Source organism: Acinonyx jubatus, chromosome D4, assembly GCF_027475565.1.
Source record: "Acinonyx jubatus isolate Ajub_Pintada_27869175 chromosome D4, VMU_Ajub_asm_v1.0, whole genome shotgun sequence".
NCBI classification, from domain to species: domain Eukaryota; kingdom Metazoa; phylum Chordata; class Mammalia; order Carnivora; family Felidae; genus Acinonyx; species Acinonyx jubatus.
The window spans coordinates 85626527-85643683 of record NC_069391.1 but is presented as its reverse complement, the minus strand read 5'-3'; the positions used below and the strand labels follow the sequence as shown (position 1 = coordinate 85643683).

The following is a 17157-nucleotide window of genomic DNA, read 5'->3' as shown; positions in this document are numbered from 1 at the left end:
AGGGTAACTTGATGTCATTTATTCCTTCAGTCTCATTTTAAATTTTATGTCATCACAGATGGACTACACGAGAGAGCCAGGACTCCGATCTAAGTGTGTTCAAAACTCCATATTCTAATTCTAGTAGATTGGGGGGCACTGATCGATATCTCACAGGGTCATGGCAAGGATTGAAGGGATTAACATGTAAGGATCTCACAGTACCTGCTCAGTACGTCAGTCCGTAGCTCTGTCAGGTGCTCTCTGAAACCCCACAGCCAATCAGCAGTGCCCCCTTTTCCAGTATCCCCGACCAAAGCGAAAGACCCGCACAGTGGACTGCCGCCCCTGGTTGCACTAACAATTTGCTCGGTGACACAGAACGTCCCCAAACTGTACTTTCCCTGTAGACCGGTCTTTCCAGTCTCTCCCCAAAAATTGCAAGCTCTGTTCACACTATAGTATCTGTCTGGATGCTCCCTTAAGCCTTCGTCTTTTGGATGACTTTGTTACTAGCTGTTGACTCATTCTCCAACTTTGTCTCTGAAGACGTTTTTGGTGTTGGTGGAGGAATTTGAATAATTCATGTATTAAAGTCGTCCCACTACTCCATCACCTGAAACAGCCCTTCTCTGGTGACCTGTCAAAATGTCAAGGAACTTCTTCATCTTACCATCCTTGGTCTGGTCTCCAATCCATCAGTAAAAGGGAGAGTTTTTTTTTGTTTTTGTTTTTTTTAATTGAATTATATTACTTCGGTATACTAATATAACAATATTACACGTTTTAAGTACACAACAGAGTGATTCAACAATTCTGTATATTATACAGCGCTCACCGTGACAAGTGTGGTCACCATCTGTCACCGTATGACGTTATTACCATATTATCAACTCTGTTCCCTACAGTGTACTTTTCCTCCCCATGACTTACTGATTTTATAACTGCAAGTTTATAACTCTTAATACCCTTCCCCTCTTTTGCTCATCCTCCTATCCCCCTCCCCTCTGGTAACCAGCATTTTACATATATATGAGTCTGTTGCTGTTTTACTGTTCATTCATTTGTTTTGTTTTTTAGATTCCATATATAAGTGAACTCATACGGCGTTTGTCTTTCTCTGTCTGACTTATTTCACCTGAGCATAATACCCTCTAGGTCCATCCCTGTTGTTACAAATGGCAAGATCTCATTCTCTTTATGTTCTGGTGATATCCCACTACCTATATACACCACATCTTCTTTATCCATTCGTCTGTCAGTGGACACCTGGGTTGCTTGCGTATCTTGGCTATCGTAAATAATGATGCAGTAAACGTAGAGATGTATATATCTTTTCAAATTAGTGTTTTCACTTTCTTTGGGTAAATACCCAGCAGTGGAATTACTGGATTGGGTGGTATTTTTATTTTTAATTTTTTGAGGATCTCCATACTGGTTTCCACTGTGGCTGCACCAGTTTGCATTCTCACCAAGAGTGTAGGATGGTTCTCTTTTCTCCACATCCTCACCAACACTTATTTCTTGTTTTTTTGATAGTAGCCATTCTGACTGGTGTGAGGGGGTATCTCGTGGTTTGCATTTCGCTGGTGATTAGTGATGCTGAGCATCTTTTCATGTGTCTGTTGGCCGCCGTCTTTATAACTTTAGTAAAAGTGTCCATTCAGGTCTCCTGCCCATTTTAAATTAGATTATTTGTGAGGAGTTTGTTTTGTTTTGTTTTGTTTTGTTTTGTTTTGGTGTTGTATGAGTTCTTTGTATATTTTGGATATTAACCCCTTATTGAAAAACTTGTTTGCAAATAATATTTCTGTTCGGTAGGTCGTCTCTGTGTTTTGTTCATGGTTTTCTTTGCTGTGCAAAAGTTAGTTTTATGTAGTCCCAATAGTTTATTTTTTCTTTGGTGTCCCTTGCCTGCAGACACATAAACAGGAAACTGTTGCTAGAGCTGATACCCAGGAGTTTACTGCCTATGTATTCTTTTAGGAGTTTTATTATATTAGGTTATATGTCTTTTTTTTTAATGTTTGTTTATTTATTTACTTATTTATTTATTTATTTATAATATGAAATTTATTGTCAAATTGGTTTCCATACAACACCCAGTGCTCATCCCAACAGGTGCCCTCCTCAACACCCAACACCCACCCACCCCTCCCTCCCACCCCCGTAAACCCTCAGTTTGTTCTCAGTTTTTAGGAGTCTCTTATGTTTTGGCTCCCTCCCTCTCTAACCATTTTTTTTCTTTCCCCTCCCCCATGGTCTTCTGTTAAGTTTCTCAGGTTAGTACTTGGATGGGAGGTCATACGTCTTTAATCCATTTTGAGTTCATTTTTGTGTATAGTGTAAGAAAGTGGTCACATTTCATTCTTTTGCATGTCGCTGTCCAGTTTTCCCAACACCATTTGTTGAAAAGACTATCTTTCCCCCATTATATATTCTTGCCTCCTTTGTCATAGATTATTGACCATATAAGCATGGATTTATTTCTGGACATTTTTTCTGTTTTCTTCATCTATGTGTCTGTTTTTGTGCCAGTGCAATACTGTTTTGATGACTGTGTCTTTGTAATATAGCTTGAAATCTGGGATTGTGATACATCTAGCTTTGTTCTTTTTTCTCAAGATTGCTTTGGCTATTTGGGGTCTTTTGTGGTTCCATATGAATTTTAAGATTATTTGTTCTAGTTCTGTGAAAAACACTACAGGTATTTCGGTAGCAGTTGCATTGAATCTATAGGTTGCTTTGGGTAGTATGGACATTTTCACAATAACAGTGTTTCCAAAACATGAGCATGAAAAAGGGAGGGGTTTTTTGGCTCTTTTTTTTTTTTTTAATTATTCCCTCATTCCCCTGAAAGAACTTGTAATTCCCCTTTTATATCCTATAACTTGTATTTATTTGTTAGTGTCTGTTACTTAATAAAAATCTGGGCCTCACAAGGACAAGAACTGGGATTTCTCTTTGTCTCCATTTCTAGAACTATGCCTGTCTTTCAGTAGGTTGTCCACATAGGTCGTGACTTCAGCCTCTAAACGTTTTGGCTCCCTTGGACACCACCATAGTAATAATAGCCATCATAAATGGAATCTTCTAACGAAAAGGCTCATTTTAGATCTCTGTCTTGGCCACGAAAGATTTACCAAAAAACCTTCACAAATCTGAAATCTTATATTTTATGACGTGCACACCAAAGAGACAATTGTAGGAAGTGGCTAGATGAATTTCATTTTTGGAGTAAGCTTCGATCTCCTTGACATTGATTTCCTCTAGACAGTTCACTGTGATCCGGATTATTGCTCTAGGAATTTTACGTTACATGTAGTGTCCCAAATATGGGAGCATTTTATTTGTAATCTCCTCTAATAGTGCTCTGAGTTGATTTGGTTTTCAGGTTTGCAGAATGACGAGGGGGAGACTTAGAGGTGGTCCCTTCATGTCAGAAGGAGTAACTGGGTGCTTGAAAGTCTCAACTTGATTGCCACTGCCTGTTCTTCAATGTGTGTTTATAGCATGTAATTCCCTGAGACCGAGGCAATGAAGGTGGATGTTTCTAATTTTTCAGCATTTTGTTTTCAATGTGTAGTTGGATAGCAGTGACTGAAGTTTGGGTTTCAGTTGCTTCCTCCTTTCATGCCCTCTTCTCTCCTTCCTGGCCCCCTTTCCCCTATTCTCTCCATCTCTGTCCCTTTCCCTCTCCCTCCCTCCCCCCTCTCTCTTTTTCCTTCTTATTTTCTTTGTTTACTTTTTTCCTTTTTTATATGTAGCAATGCGTGGAACTATGTGCTAAGGAGGATTCTGTTATATTTTCTGAAGCCTCAGTGTTCTGGCTGCTTTTGGTAACAGGTGCTACCCGAGAAAGGTCATGTACTAGTTGGGCGTGCCCTCAGCTGCAAGTAACACCAAACCACACTGCAGGGGCTTGAACAAACACGAGCTGTATTGTTCTCACAAAACCAGAAGTTTCCAGGGATAGGCAATTATTGGCTTTGGCTCCATGACTCAGCAATATCAGAGCCTGTCTTTGACGTTCTCTTGGCCTTTTGCTCACGATAGCGACACAGTGAATGCAGGCTTAACCATCACCGCCCATTTTCAAGGTAGTAAGAAGGAAATGGTCACACTGGTCACATCTTCCCCTTTTTCAGGGAAGCAGAAGTTTTCCTCAGACTTTCTCCCAGCAGACATCGGCATACACCTGCTTTTCCAGAACTGGGTCATGCTGCCGTCCCTCATTGCAAGAGAGTCTGGGGAAGGGTGTTTGACTTTCTGGCCACTGCAGGATGAGGCAGCAAGGGAGTGAGTTGGGAATGGCTTCCGGGTAGCTAACCAGCATTGTCTGCCACAGCCAACAAATATCCCGTTAATGCAGATTGTACCAGAGTACAAAGGGATAGCCGGTGAGGCATGAAGATCGTTTCAGAGATGAGAGCATTTGAGTGTTTGCCGGAACACTGCCGGGGCAAGATAGCACAGCCAGGAATGAAGTCTAAAAGGAGTCACTGAGTTTTCTATTGCTGCCGTAACATTTACCGCAAACTTAGTCTCTTCAAACAATATAGATTTGTCATATGCCACCTTTCTGGAGATCAGAAATCCAAAACAAGTTGTAGTGGGCTTACTGGGAGAATGTCACAGGGCCTGCTCCTTCTGGAAACTCTGAAGAAAGAAGCCTTGCCCTTTTTAGCTTCGGAGAGGTGACTGCATTCCACGGCTCGTGATGCCTTCCTCACATTCCTCCAACTTCTTGCTTCCATCGTCACAGCATCTCCTAACTCAGATCCTCCTGCCTTTGTCTTGGGAGGCCCCTTGTGACGACATGAGGCCTGCCTAGAGAATCCAGGATCATCTCTCCAGCTCAAGACGCTTCCTTTAATCAACCTGCAGGTTCCTTTGACCATGTCACGGAATGTATCACAGGTTGCGGGGGTAGAAAGTGGACATGGCCAGAGGGGCCAGTGTTCATCCGGCCACAGTGGGACTAGCAGGAACCACCCAGGAAGGCCACAAAAAGATGTCCATGGGAGAATGATAGTACATCTGTCCACCAAAGAATAGGGGCCAGCGTAGCAAGAATAAAGTTGCATCTGAGTGGCATAGCTGTGTTATGAAGATGATCCTTATTCGTTTTTCTGTGTGGTTTGCTGAAAGCTAGTATCTGAGAGATGAATCATTTTAAGTATTTCTTGGCATCTAATCATAAGTGGCAGATCTGGAGACGGCTTACTTGGATGCCTGAAGCTATTATGAGATTTATAAATTTAAGAGAATGCTTGATTCGAACTCTTTCTTGGGAATTTGTTCATTTTAAAGAAAAGTGCACAGCAAATAAACGTGTTTACAAACAGCTTCACGTGGGAGAGATCAAAAAGGAATTCTTGGATTAATACTTTCTATTTCCACGCACAATCTGTATTATTGCTTGGCATCATGTTGCGTAATGAATCTGGATTTTAATTGGTTGGTTTAGTTTAATCTTTTCTGAAAATTTCATAAGAATAAAATATCTCCATTTAGGTACGTATTTGGTGGGTTTTTTGAAGAAAAAGTTTAGTTTTTGACAGGTAGCCTTGAATTTACAGCCTTAAAGTTCATAATAAATAAAAGGCACTAAAATGATGATTTATTGCCAAAAAGCCTTGTTTATTCAATGTTTATTTTTGAGAGAAAGGGATACAGAGTGTGAGCAGGGGTCGTAGAGAGAGAGAAAGAGGGAGACACAGAATCTGAAACGGGCTCCAGGCTCTGAGCTGTCAGCACAGAGCCCGACGCAGGGCTCAGACTCACAGACCATGAGATCATGACCTGAAGTTGGACGCTTAGATGACTGAGCCACCCAGGTGCCCCGTGTTTATTTGTTTAAAGAGGAAAAGAACAGTTCTTATTTGTCCCTTGGTCTGTTCATTCACTGAGTGTTCCTTCGCTGATTCGTCAGACATAACTGTGTAACGTGCCATATGTGGGACACTGCAGCGAGCATAAGTATGTACATAAGTATAGCTCAATTGCAAGCTCTGTGAGGGTAGGAAATAGGGCTTGCTGCTGATGAATCCAACAGATCCAATGCCTAGCACAGTCATGACATAACGTTAACACTCGGGAAACATTGGACTGAAATGAAAATAGAGCCCCTGCCTTGCAGAGATCTCAAAGGCAAGTGAGCTGGGACATACAGACAGACGAACTGAAACACAGCCTTGTGAAAGCCCAGAAACAAATATCCATTGGCAGTTTCAGGGGACACTGTCCTAAGTATCGGGTGTTTGCTGAATTTGAAAGTAGAGGAATTGGCCAAGTCGACCCAGGAGGAGTACGTGCCAGGCAGAGGGAACGGAGGGGCATGGCTCAGACGTGAGCGCGGGGCTCTGATGATACAGGGCGTCGCTAGAATACAGGTGAGTGGAGGTGAGGACTGAGGGGGCAGATGGCAGGAGACAAGGTTGCAGAAGTAGCTGGAGGCCTGGTGGGGAAGAGCATAGAGCCTCCCTTGCTAGGAAGCTAGGTTTTATCCTGGAGGCAACAGGAAGCCACTAGAAGCTTTTAGGTAAAGGACTGAGAAGACCATCTTTTCTTCCTTTCCATTAAACTTTTTAGCATCGTGAAATAGATCTTATCTGCCAGAGAGTGAGTATAACATAGATGGATATTTTAAATGAAAGTGATAATAACATGACTGATGAATCGAACATCCAGCTTATGAGACAGATGATCGTCTACGTCTGTGAATCTTCTGGTGTCTCCTTCACCCTCTCTCCCCATCGGGGGAAATTGCCACTTTAATACTGTATTAATATCTCTTGCTTTTCCTTAAAGTTTCACCACATGTATGTGCATCCCTAAAAATATATTGTTTGGTTTTGTCTGCTTTTCAAGTGTGTGTAATAGAATCATGCTGAATGCATTTCTTTTATGACTTCCTTTATTGCCTCCTGTTGTTTTCATGATTTCTCCACTTCTATCTGTGAACCTATGGATCATTAATCTTCACAGCTGTGTAATAGTTATTAAATGATTGTACCAGGTTCGGTGATCCCGCTTACCATCGTGGAAATTTGGGTCATGTCAAGTATTTTGTTACTGTGGACAGCCCTGTTTTAATTGTTCTCATACTTGTGTACGGGAGGCACGTGCAGAGAGTTTCTCTGGGAGAGAAATCCCCAAGTCCTAGTGGATCACACATCCAATTTTCTCATTGCCTTTTTAATCTTTGCCCATTTGTTGGGTATAAAATCTTCTCTCCCTAGAGTCACAATTTGCATTTTTCTGCATACTCGTGAGGCTGAGCCTCTTTTCATATGCTCATTGGCTGACTGTATTTCTTCTGTGAAATACAAGTCCTTCTGCCTATTTTAAAGAGGGTTGTTTGTCTTTTACTGATTTGAAGGAGCCCTCCATTTATTCCGAATACTATCCTTTGGTGGATATCTTCTGCCAGTTCATGACTTGGGTTTTTATTCACTGTAACATCTTTCGATGTGCATTCTTAATTTGAAGTTAAACAGCATTTTTTTTTCCATTGTGGCTTGTGTTTTTCTTTATTTTACCTAGGACACCTTTCCTGCGTTACGATCTTCAAAATAATGTCCTGTATTTTTGCCTACATGTGTTAACCTGTTATCTTTCACTTTTAAGTTCTTGAAATCACTTTTAAGGTTTGGAATCTTCTTCCCCCCTGTGGACGATCCGTTGTTCTAGCAGCATTTTTTAACAATCCATACTTTGCCTACTCTGTAGTGTATCAGGTTTCCATATATAAATGGGTCTGTTTATGGGATCTCTCTTCTTTTCCATGGGTCTGTTTTTCTATCCTCATGCTTAAATATTAAATTACATAATGACTAAGACTTGTTATTTGATAGAACAAGCCCCCCAGCCTAGTTTTTCTTTAAGCCTGTCTTGGCCTCTCTTTCTGGGCTGTTTGCTCTTCTATATACATTTTAGAATAAGCTCGTCAATGTCCTTGAAAAATCCTATTTAGATTTTGATTAAAAGCTCATTGAATACTAGCTCCGTTAGAGGAGCATAGCCACGTTTACAACAGTGAGCCTTCTTATTCCAGTATATGCCTTATCTCTCTATTTATATCGTCTCGAAGTTCTTTCAGCAAGTTTTATGCTTTTTCTTTTAACCTGAAAATCTTACACAACTCTTGTTAGTATGTTTCCCCCATGATGTATATTTTTGTTGTTGCTTTTATAAATGATAACTTTAACAGATTTGTATTTTAAATTCTTGAGTGGATGGAAATGCATCCTTTCTTAAGAAAGCATTCTCCCGGAGAATCCAGAAAAACAAGGATTCTCACTCATTGCTATGGAGAATGCAGAATGATTTAACTTCCATGACAGGGTACTTCATGGTAGTCAACAAACCTACGTATTTCTTTACCCTTGACCTAACAATTGCACTTTTAAAAATTTACCTTTATGAAACACCTCCATAGATTTGAAGCAACATAGAGTTATTTGTTGCGGTATTCTTTGCCATGGCAAGATATGAAATTCAAATGTTTAACTCTAGAGAATAGTTGAATAACCCTGGCTCGTGCGTATAATTGAATCCCATAAAGCTGTAAAATCATGGGGAATATTTCCATGAACTGGTATGATGTGATATCCAGGACAGCTTTTTTTTTCTTTCTTTTTTTTTAATGCAGGTTTAAGTTTATTTATTTATTTTGGAGGGGGGGAGGGGCAGAGAGAGAGGAAGAGACAGAATCCCGAGCAGGCTCTGTACCGTCAGCTGTCGCATCCATTACCTCATGCAGCATACAACACGGTGGACATCTTAGTGACCACAGCTGGCAGTGTGGACGAAGAAGTGCCTGGTACCACGTACCTGGGTGATTTCAGTCTCAGGGGGAAGGAGCTGCGTGAGGACGGGATCAACAGGATTGGAAACCTCCTGGTGCCCAGTGACAGTTGCTGCAAGTTTGAGGACTGGTTGATGCCCATTATGGACTGGATGGTGCCAGAGCGGAACACGGAGGGCGTGAAGTGGACACCTTCCAAGATGATCGCCGGGCTGGGCGAGGAGATCAACAACACGGAATCAGTATATTACTGGGCTCAGAAGAACCACATGCCCGTGTGGAGCCCAGTGCTCACAGATGGCTCCCTGGGCAACGTGATCTTTTTTGATTCCCACAAGAACCCAAGCTGGTCCTGGACATTATTGAGGACGTGAGGCTCAGGAACACACAGGCCATTTTGCCAGGCACACTCAGATGATCATCCCGGGTGGGGGTGTGGTCAAGCACCACACCGCCAACGCCAGCCTCATGGGGAATGGGGCCGACTAAGCTGTCGACATCCACATGGCCCAGGAATTTGATGAATCTGACTCTGGTGCCGGGCTGGACGATGCTGTCTCTTGGGGCAAGATCCGGGTGGAGGCACAGCCTGTCAAGGTCTGTGTGCCTGTGCCTCCCCTGGTCTTCCCCCTGCTTGTAGCTGGAACCTTTGTCCAAAAGAGACAGATGCCTTCACCCCTGAGAAGAATGCGGACGGAATGGCTACAGCTCCACGGAAGTCCTCCCTCTCCTCTGTTTATTAGCCTGCACACCCAGTCCTTCCCTCACTCCTTGGTCAGCATCGTGTCTAGAATAAATGGTCTCAGTGATCCTTGAAAAAAAAAAGTGGTAGCCCGATGCAGGGCTCGATCCCATGACCTGGTGTGATCATGACCTGAGCCGAAACTGAGAGTCAGACCCTTAACTGACAGAGCCACCCAGGCACCCCCCCAGGATAGCTTTTAAGTGAAAAAAAGTAGGGTACAAAATAATCTGTGTCGTATGCCACCCTTTGTTTCAGAAAGAGAGGGAAATACATTAACGCACGTGTGCATGTATGCAGCTGTGGGTGTGCCTATACTTAATCTTGTAAAAAGAAACACAGGAAGGATCAACGAAGAAGTAATGACAATGGTTGACTCGATGGGCTGGGTTAAATAACTGGATGGAAGATGATCAGGATTGGAGAATACCTATTTGTATAGTTTTGAATTTTGAACTATGTGTGTATGTTACTTCATAAAAATGAAACCATAAAGGATGAAAAAATACCAGACCTTAAAAGTGAATGGAAACAAAAACAAAAGAATCCTAACTGCATATCAAATAGGTAACATAAGCAAATAATTAATTCACACTCTTTTACAACAGTACTCAATACATGTATTCTTATGAAATATTTACGAAAGACAAAAAGAACTGTAAAGAAATCTGAAACCCTACTTAGTAGGTCTATTGTTAGTGTTAATATTTATAGTATGATGAAAAATTTTATATATTATAGGATAAAGTAGATAAGCAGATAAATAATAAACATGGGTAAATATATATATTAAAAAATTTTAAGTTAATACATATCTGTTATATATAATTACAAACCACAATATTTTTACTGTAAGAGGAAAGAGATACAATTATGCAATAAAAGAAGATAAGAAAAAAAACTCTGTGGTACTAAATTTTGAATTGGTTCTATCAGAGGAACTCATGATTTCATATATTTCCTAGCTCTGTGCATTGAAAGGACCTGGAAAGTGATAACCCTTTAGCAATAAGCACACTCAGCAAACAGTCTTAGTTTCTAGCATCATTCTTCACTAAAATGAGACAGGACTCCTTACAGAAGTGGCTAATTCCAGATCAGGAGCAGAGAAAGACCAAAGTGAACCTGGATTGTCTTTTTGGAGCCAGAAAGCAAGGAACTGCTCAAACGGTCATGGGGATCGTGTTAACAGAATACAGGTACTGGCCTATAGGAATTTCCACAGGTATTTGGGTGAATTTAAGCACCCAGAGAAACAGTGACAACCATGGATTATTGTGTATATATAAAAAGAGAATAAACAAAGTTTCTCTAAATTTACTAATTCCAGTAATTTGTAGATTCTTTAGGGGGCAAGATTGTATAATCTACACGTGACGATTATTTTGTCTTCTTTTCTAGTCCTGATACGTTTCACTTCTTTTCCTCGTTTGATTGTATAGGTGAGAACCTTCCGTGTGATGCAGAATAGAAATGCTGATAGTACATGCCTTCTTCTTATTCCTGTTTCCATTAAGGTCATGTTTGAAAATATTTCACAGTTGAGAATGCTACTGGTTATATGTTTTTAACGGGTTACCAAATTCTTTTATCTGCTTAGTTTGTTAAGAGTTTTTATCCTGAATGTTTTTTCTTTCTTTCCTGTAGAGATAGTCATATGATTTTCTCCTAAATTGCTCAGTGACATGGTCAATGAACCTTAAATTCCTAGAAAAAAACATGTTGAGCTTGGTCATGACGTGCTGTATTTTTTATGTATTGAATGAGTTGGTTTGCCAGTCAGTATTTCAAGATTTTGGCATTGATGTTAATGTGGATCACCTAAAACTTTAATTTCCTGTGCTAGTCTTATCTCATTTCCGTTCTCTGATAGATTTTATGGAAACTGGAACTTTTCTGGTCCTTGAAGGTAAATAGAACTCAACTGCGAAGCCATCTAGACCAAGTGGGAAAATTTTAGATTTCTGATTGAATTATTTAATGGCTGTCGTATCATTTAGGATTTCTGTTTATTCTTAACTCTGTTTTGGTAATTTATGTTACTCTTGACACTTGCCTTTTTCATCTCAATTTACAGATGTATTGACATAAAGCATCATCACCTTTTTAATCTCTGCTGCATCTGTAAATATGTCCCCTTTTCATTCCTATTATCGTTAATTTATGTCATCTTTCTCCACCTCCCCATTAATCTTGCCAGAGACTTGTCTATTTAATTATTTATCTGAAAAAAAATAATTTTTGATTCATTTATCCTCTGTTTTGTGGTTTTGTTTTCTATTGTATAAAATTTTTTTCTTACCCATATTATTTTTTCCTTCTACTAATTTGGGCTAATTCTGCAGGTTTTTTCCCCCAACTCTTAATAATTTCTTATTTGTTGGGGCGCCTGGGTGGCTCAGTCGGTTAGGCGTCTGACTTTGGCTCAGGTCATGATCTCACGGTTCGTGAGTTCGAGCCCCGCGTCGGGCTCTGTGCTGACGGCTGGGAGCCTGGTGCCCGCTTCGGATTCTGTGTCTCCCTCTCTCTCTGCCCCTCCCCCACTTACGTTCTGTCTCTATCAGAAAACGAATAAATGTTTAAAAAAATTTTTTAAATAATAATAATTTCTTATTTGTTAACATAAGCATGGAGGGCTATGAATGTTCCTTGAAGAACTGCTGTAGCTATTTCCCACAGATTTTGACATCATAGTATGTGTGTTTACCTCAACTTAAAGTAAAGCCAACCAATATCTGTACCTTTTTTCCAAACAGCACTTTTATGAACTTCATTCACTCCCCATCAGGATTATATGCCATCCTCCAGAGTTGATTGATGTTTTTAAATTTCTTAATCCCTAAATTAAATCTCAGTGCTATACTAATAGTCCATATGTGTATTTACCCACAATTTCCCCGTTTCCTTTGGTCCCCAGTCTTTCTTGTTATCAGAACTTAATCTGTGAAGCACCTGGGTGGCTCAGTTGGTTAAGCATCCAACTTCAGCTCGGGTCACGATCTCACGGTTCGTGAGTTCAAGCCCTGCGTCAGGCTGTGTGCTGACAGCACGAGGTTGCTTGGGATTCCCTCTCTCCCTTTCTCTCTCTGCCCCTCTCTCACAAAAATAAATAAATAAACTTAAAACAAAAACCCAGAACTTAATCTGAGATCATTTTCCTTTTTCCCTGAAGTACATGATTTAGATGTTCCTTCAGGGAGAACCTCTCAGGTTTTTTTGTCTTTCTGGTAACATTTTTGTTTCCTCCTTGTTCATGAAAGACATTTACACCTCATGTGTAATTTTAGGTAGATAGTTGTGTCTCACAGCAGCATTTTGGAGATCCCCTTCTCTGCCTAGCTTCCAGTATTGCTGTTGGGTCTCACTGCTATTCCTTTGTAAGGAATCTGTCTCTCCTTTCAGCTGCTTTTAAGTTCTCTTCCTTGTCTTTGGTGTTTTGCTGCCTAGGGTGTTGTGTGCCTAGCGATGAATTTGATTTTACTTGTCCCGCTTAGACATCATTGTGGTTCCTACAACATGGCATTTTGTCTGCTTCAGTTCAGGAAAGTTCTTTTTCAAAATACTGACTTCCCTCCGTCACTGTGCTATCATCTCCTGCAACTCTGATTAGAAGTCTATTTATTATGTGTTTTCAGTTTCCATCCTATATCCTTTAAACTCTTCTAATTTTTTTATCACCTTGTCTCTCTGTCTATTCCATCTAATTTATATACATCCATTTTCCAAGTTACTAAGTCTTTCTGCAGCCACATCTCCTGCTCTTTAACTCATAAATTATATATATATATATATATTTTAAAATTTTTTAATGTTTATTTATTTTTGAGAGAGATAGAGAGAGACCGAGTGCAAGTGAGGGAGGGGCAGAGAGAGAGGCATACACAGAACCTGAAGCAGGCTCCAAGCTCTGAGCTGTCAGCACAGAGCCTGACGTGGGGCTCGAACTCACGAACCATGAGATCATGACTTGAGCCGAAATCGGATGCTCAACCGACTGAGCCACCCAGGCTCCCCTCATAAATTGTATTTTTATTTTTGGTGATTGCCTGTTTAATTTTCAGAAGTAGTTTTCATTTTTCAGAACTGCTTACTCAATTTTTAAAATTTCTTGTTTCCTTTTTTTCTTTGTTTCTCTTCTATTTCTTCAAATATTTAAACCCTACTAGATGTGACATTTCAATACTTCTATAGCTGGCAGGCTTCTCAGGTCTCGCTCTGTCATGCGTAGTATCTACTGACTATCACTTGGATAATTTTGACTGTGCGCTGACACTCTTTAAAAACTTCACCTTTGGGGATTCTTTCAGGCCTGGGTCGAAAATGCATTCTTCCGGGGAATGTTTGTCGCTTCTAAAATCTCTGAGACTCTATCAGTCAGTTAAAATGATCGGCTTTGGGGTGTTTGGGATCATTCAAATAATGTAAATTCTGGATCCAAATCCAGGTTTTGGCGTTAGGAATTTTGTAAGGCAGCCTTTTTTTTTTTCTCTCTTTCTCAAGAGGTAAGACCTCTGTGTCCAGTGTCTCACTCTGTAGGTCAGGCTTATTTACACATATTGTTTTCCCAACTCATTTGCTGACCGTGTTGCCATTCAGAAGCCCCTGCTTTATACATGAGTCTCTCTCTGAACTCGAATGGAAATCTGGATCCGTGCTTTGTCGTTTTTCCCACCTGGCCCTTTAGAAGCCAAGCTCTAGGGTACCTGGGATTAGCAGAATATCCCCAGTTCTTGCTTACCCTTGATTGCTGGGGTTTTTCGTTTGTGTATGTGTATGTGTTTCTGGCTTTTAAAGAATTCCCTTATTCTGTTGCCAAGGCAGCCATGCATTGAAAAAAAACTCTTTAAAAATTTTTAACCAGCATTTTTAGATGGGCCACATCAGAGGTAAGTTCTCTGAACATCTCATTTGCCATATTGCTGGGAACAGAAATAAACAGTAGATAAGGAATGATTTTTAGGAAGACAACATAAATGGCAGGATTGATCATCAGTGGACATCAGGCAGAGGCTGGATACAGGGAGACAGTTTTTGTTCTCGTGATTTATTCACACAATTATGCACAACCCCTATGGGTGTGCGGCCCATAGGCAGCACACATAAAACAACTCGAAATGAAGGTATTTAAGACTCATTAGTTGTGGAAATCGTTGATGACTTTTTGTGGTATTTTAAACTAGGTCTGTGAGTCAGAGTGTATTTTCACAGCCTAACCTTAAGGAAGGGATACACTTGCCAAATCTTGAGCGAGGAAAATGAATCCCAAATTGAGGTGTAGGTGTCAGAACGGTTCCTGCCAGCATTACTTATTTGCCAAACATTTTTCAACGTAAGGAGAGCACCTGAGCACATGCCAGGCCGTGGACCGTGCTGGGGGATGTCAACCGAAGCAGCTTTTCATTTCTCACTGGGAGGGTCAAAAAGAGATGAGCCCACAGTGAGAAGCCCCTTTCTGTCCATTTCCTAAATGCAGCAGGGGGCTTCTCCGGAGCGGTGCTTCTCAAGGCGAGGTCCACACCACAGGATTTGTCAGAAAGGAGATTCTCAGATCCACCTCGAGGCCCAGAGATTGGTGTTTTACCACACCTTCCAGCTGACTCTCATGCGTACTAGAGCTTGAGAAGGGCGGCTCCTAAGAAGGCTGGTTGAGGGGCACCTGGGTGACTCAGTCGGTTAAGTGTCTGACTTTGGCTCAGGTCATGATCTCGCGGTTCATGAGTTCGAGCCCCACATCGGGCTCTGTGCTGACAGCTCGGAGCCTTGAGCCTCCTTCAGATTCTGTGTCTTCCTCTCTCTCTGCCCTTACCCCACTCATGGTGTGTCTGTCTCTCTCTCTCTCTCTCTCACTGTCTCTCAAAAATAAATAAACATTAAGAAGGCTGGTTGAAATAGAGTGGATGTGATTGTTCAGAAAACAGTTCATTTTCAATTGGATTCTCCATTGTCAAACTACATTTGTCTCCAAGCAAATTATTTATAACAGACACAAAAAAACTAAATGCCCAGTGGTCTCGGACTAGGAAAATGAAATGGTGTAACCATTCGATGAAATTATGCAGCCATCAAAGTTATTTAAGGATATTTAATAATAAGGAAAATGCTTACAAAAATGTTTAAATGTATATTCGCATCCCTCTGCAAACATACATTCTGATGATGGCAAGTGTAGACATTCATTGTGGTCCCAGGAATTCCTTAGTTGTCCTTGAAAATCAACGAGAACAAAATTGGTTCTCCATGGATAGTGAGATTCTGGGATATTTTTACATATACCTATAATAACACATATGCATTCTTATTTCATGTATTTGTAAATTGTCTAGAATAGGCAAGTATTAATTTCATACAGTGCTAGAAGGAAATAAACTGTTTTTTTTTTTTAAGTTGTAGCAGAATTGCTTTGAATTGCGGGTTTCAGAAAATTAAAGATTGCACCTGCCTTGCTGCATTTCTGCAGAGCAGTTGGGGGAAGAAGCAGTACAAAGAGATCCTGATCTGGCAGATGGGATGGGGCCATGGCAGAGTCAGGTGCATTGTCAGTGGGCTTTCCTCTGGGGATATTTTCGGGCCAGTTCGTGACACTGCTGACTGGCCATAAATCCTGAAAGTTTGAGAGCTGGAATGAGAACACAGGACATGCACAAACCTCCTTCCCCACGATTCTGCAGCTCAGAAAATCCCCAACATCTGGCTCACGTGTGAAGCCAGGAAAGCTACGGTTTCCACTGGCAGCCGGCCTTACCGAGAGCCTTAGCCGGTTGGCTCTATGACACACAGGGAAAACACTTTGTGAGGATTTGCTGAGCATTTTATTCCCAAGTGGAAAATCTGCACACACATCCAATTAAACTAGAGACAATTTTGTAAGGCACCTCCTAGGGGATAAAAGTGTTTGACCTGATCAGGATTGGTCAAAGTAGAGATTATTGGATATCACACAGCCTGGTCTTTTGGTTTAACACTGGCCAAATTAAAACTAGAATAATACTTAGAGGCCAGGAATACTTTGACGAAGACAGAAAATCCACTGTTAACTTTTTTTTCCCTACTTTTATTATAGGAGTTCACAAAAAAATTATCAAAAGGAAAAAGAAGAATTATAATACACATGCCCATCGCCCAGCTTTAAATACCATTTACTCCTTGGTAATGGGAGAAATATTTTGAGCTTCTGGGTTGAAAATCTTACCAACTCTATCCCATAAACGAACATGCCTTCCTTTATGGTGAGAAGGGTTTGGGTTCAGAACCTCTGTCCATCCGCTGGAGCTCTTTTGCGTCTTCTTTCAAGAGGCTTTGTGGGGAACGAAAAAGTAAAAGGGACGCCCATTGTAATGATGGCTACTGATGTCCCAGTTGGTACACTGACCTCCAAGGCATCTCAGTAAAATTCCTTCCAAGTTTTAAGAGCCGACACTGATTTCCATCGTTTATCCATGCATAAAGCAGTGAGTGCAGTTTGCTTTGAACACTTTTCAGCAGAACCTTTAACAAGGAAAAGCATTTCTTTGTTGCCCCCTTTCTCAAAGAAGCAACCGGCATTAAGCATCTAGCATTAAGATATATGGACAACTAATTTTCACTAATCCCTCTTCTTTGGTTCCATGCTTTGATATATTGAATA

At 40.8% G+C, this 17157-nt stretch overlaps 1 protein-coding gene and 1 pseudogene across 12 annotated transcripts in view; both read left to right on the top strand.

The window, feature by feature from the left end:
• Positions 1-17157, top strand: part of GLIS3 (GLIS family zinc finger 3) — a 578617-nt gene that overhangs the window by 395581 nt on the left and 165879 nt on the right. The gene's annotated exons all lie outside the window — the stretch shown is intronic.
• Positions 8593-9616, top strand: LOC106968164 (deoxyhypusine synthase-like; annotated as a pseudogene).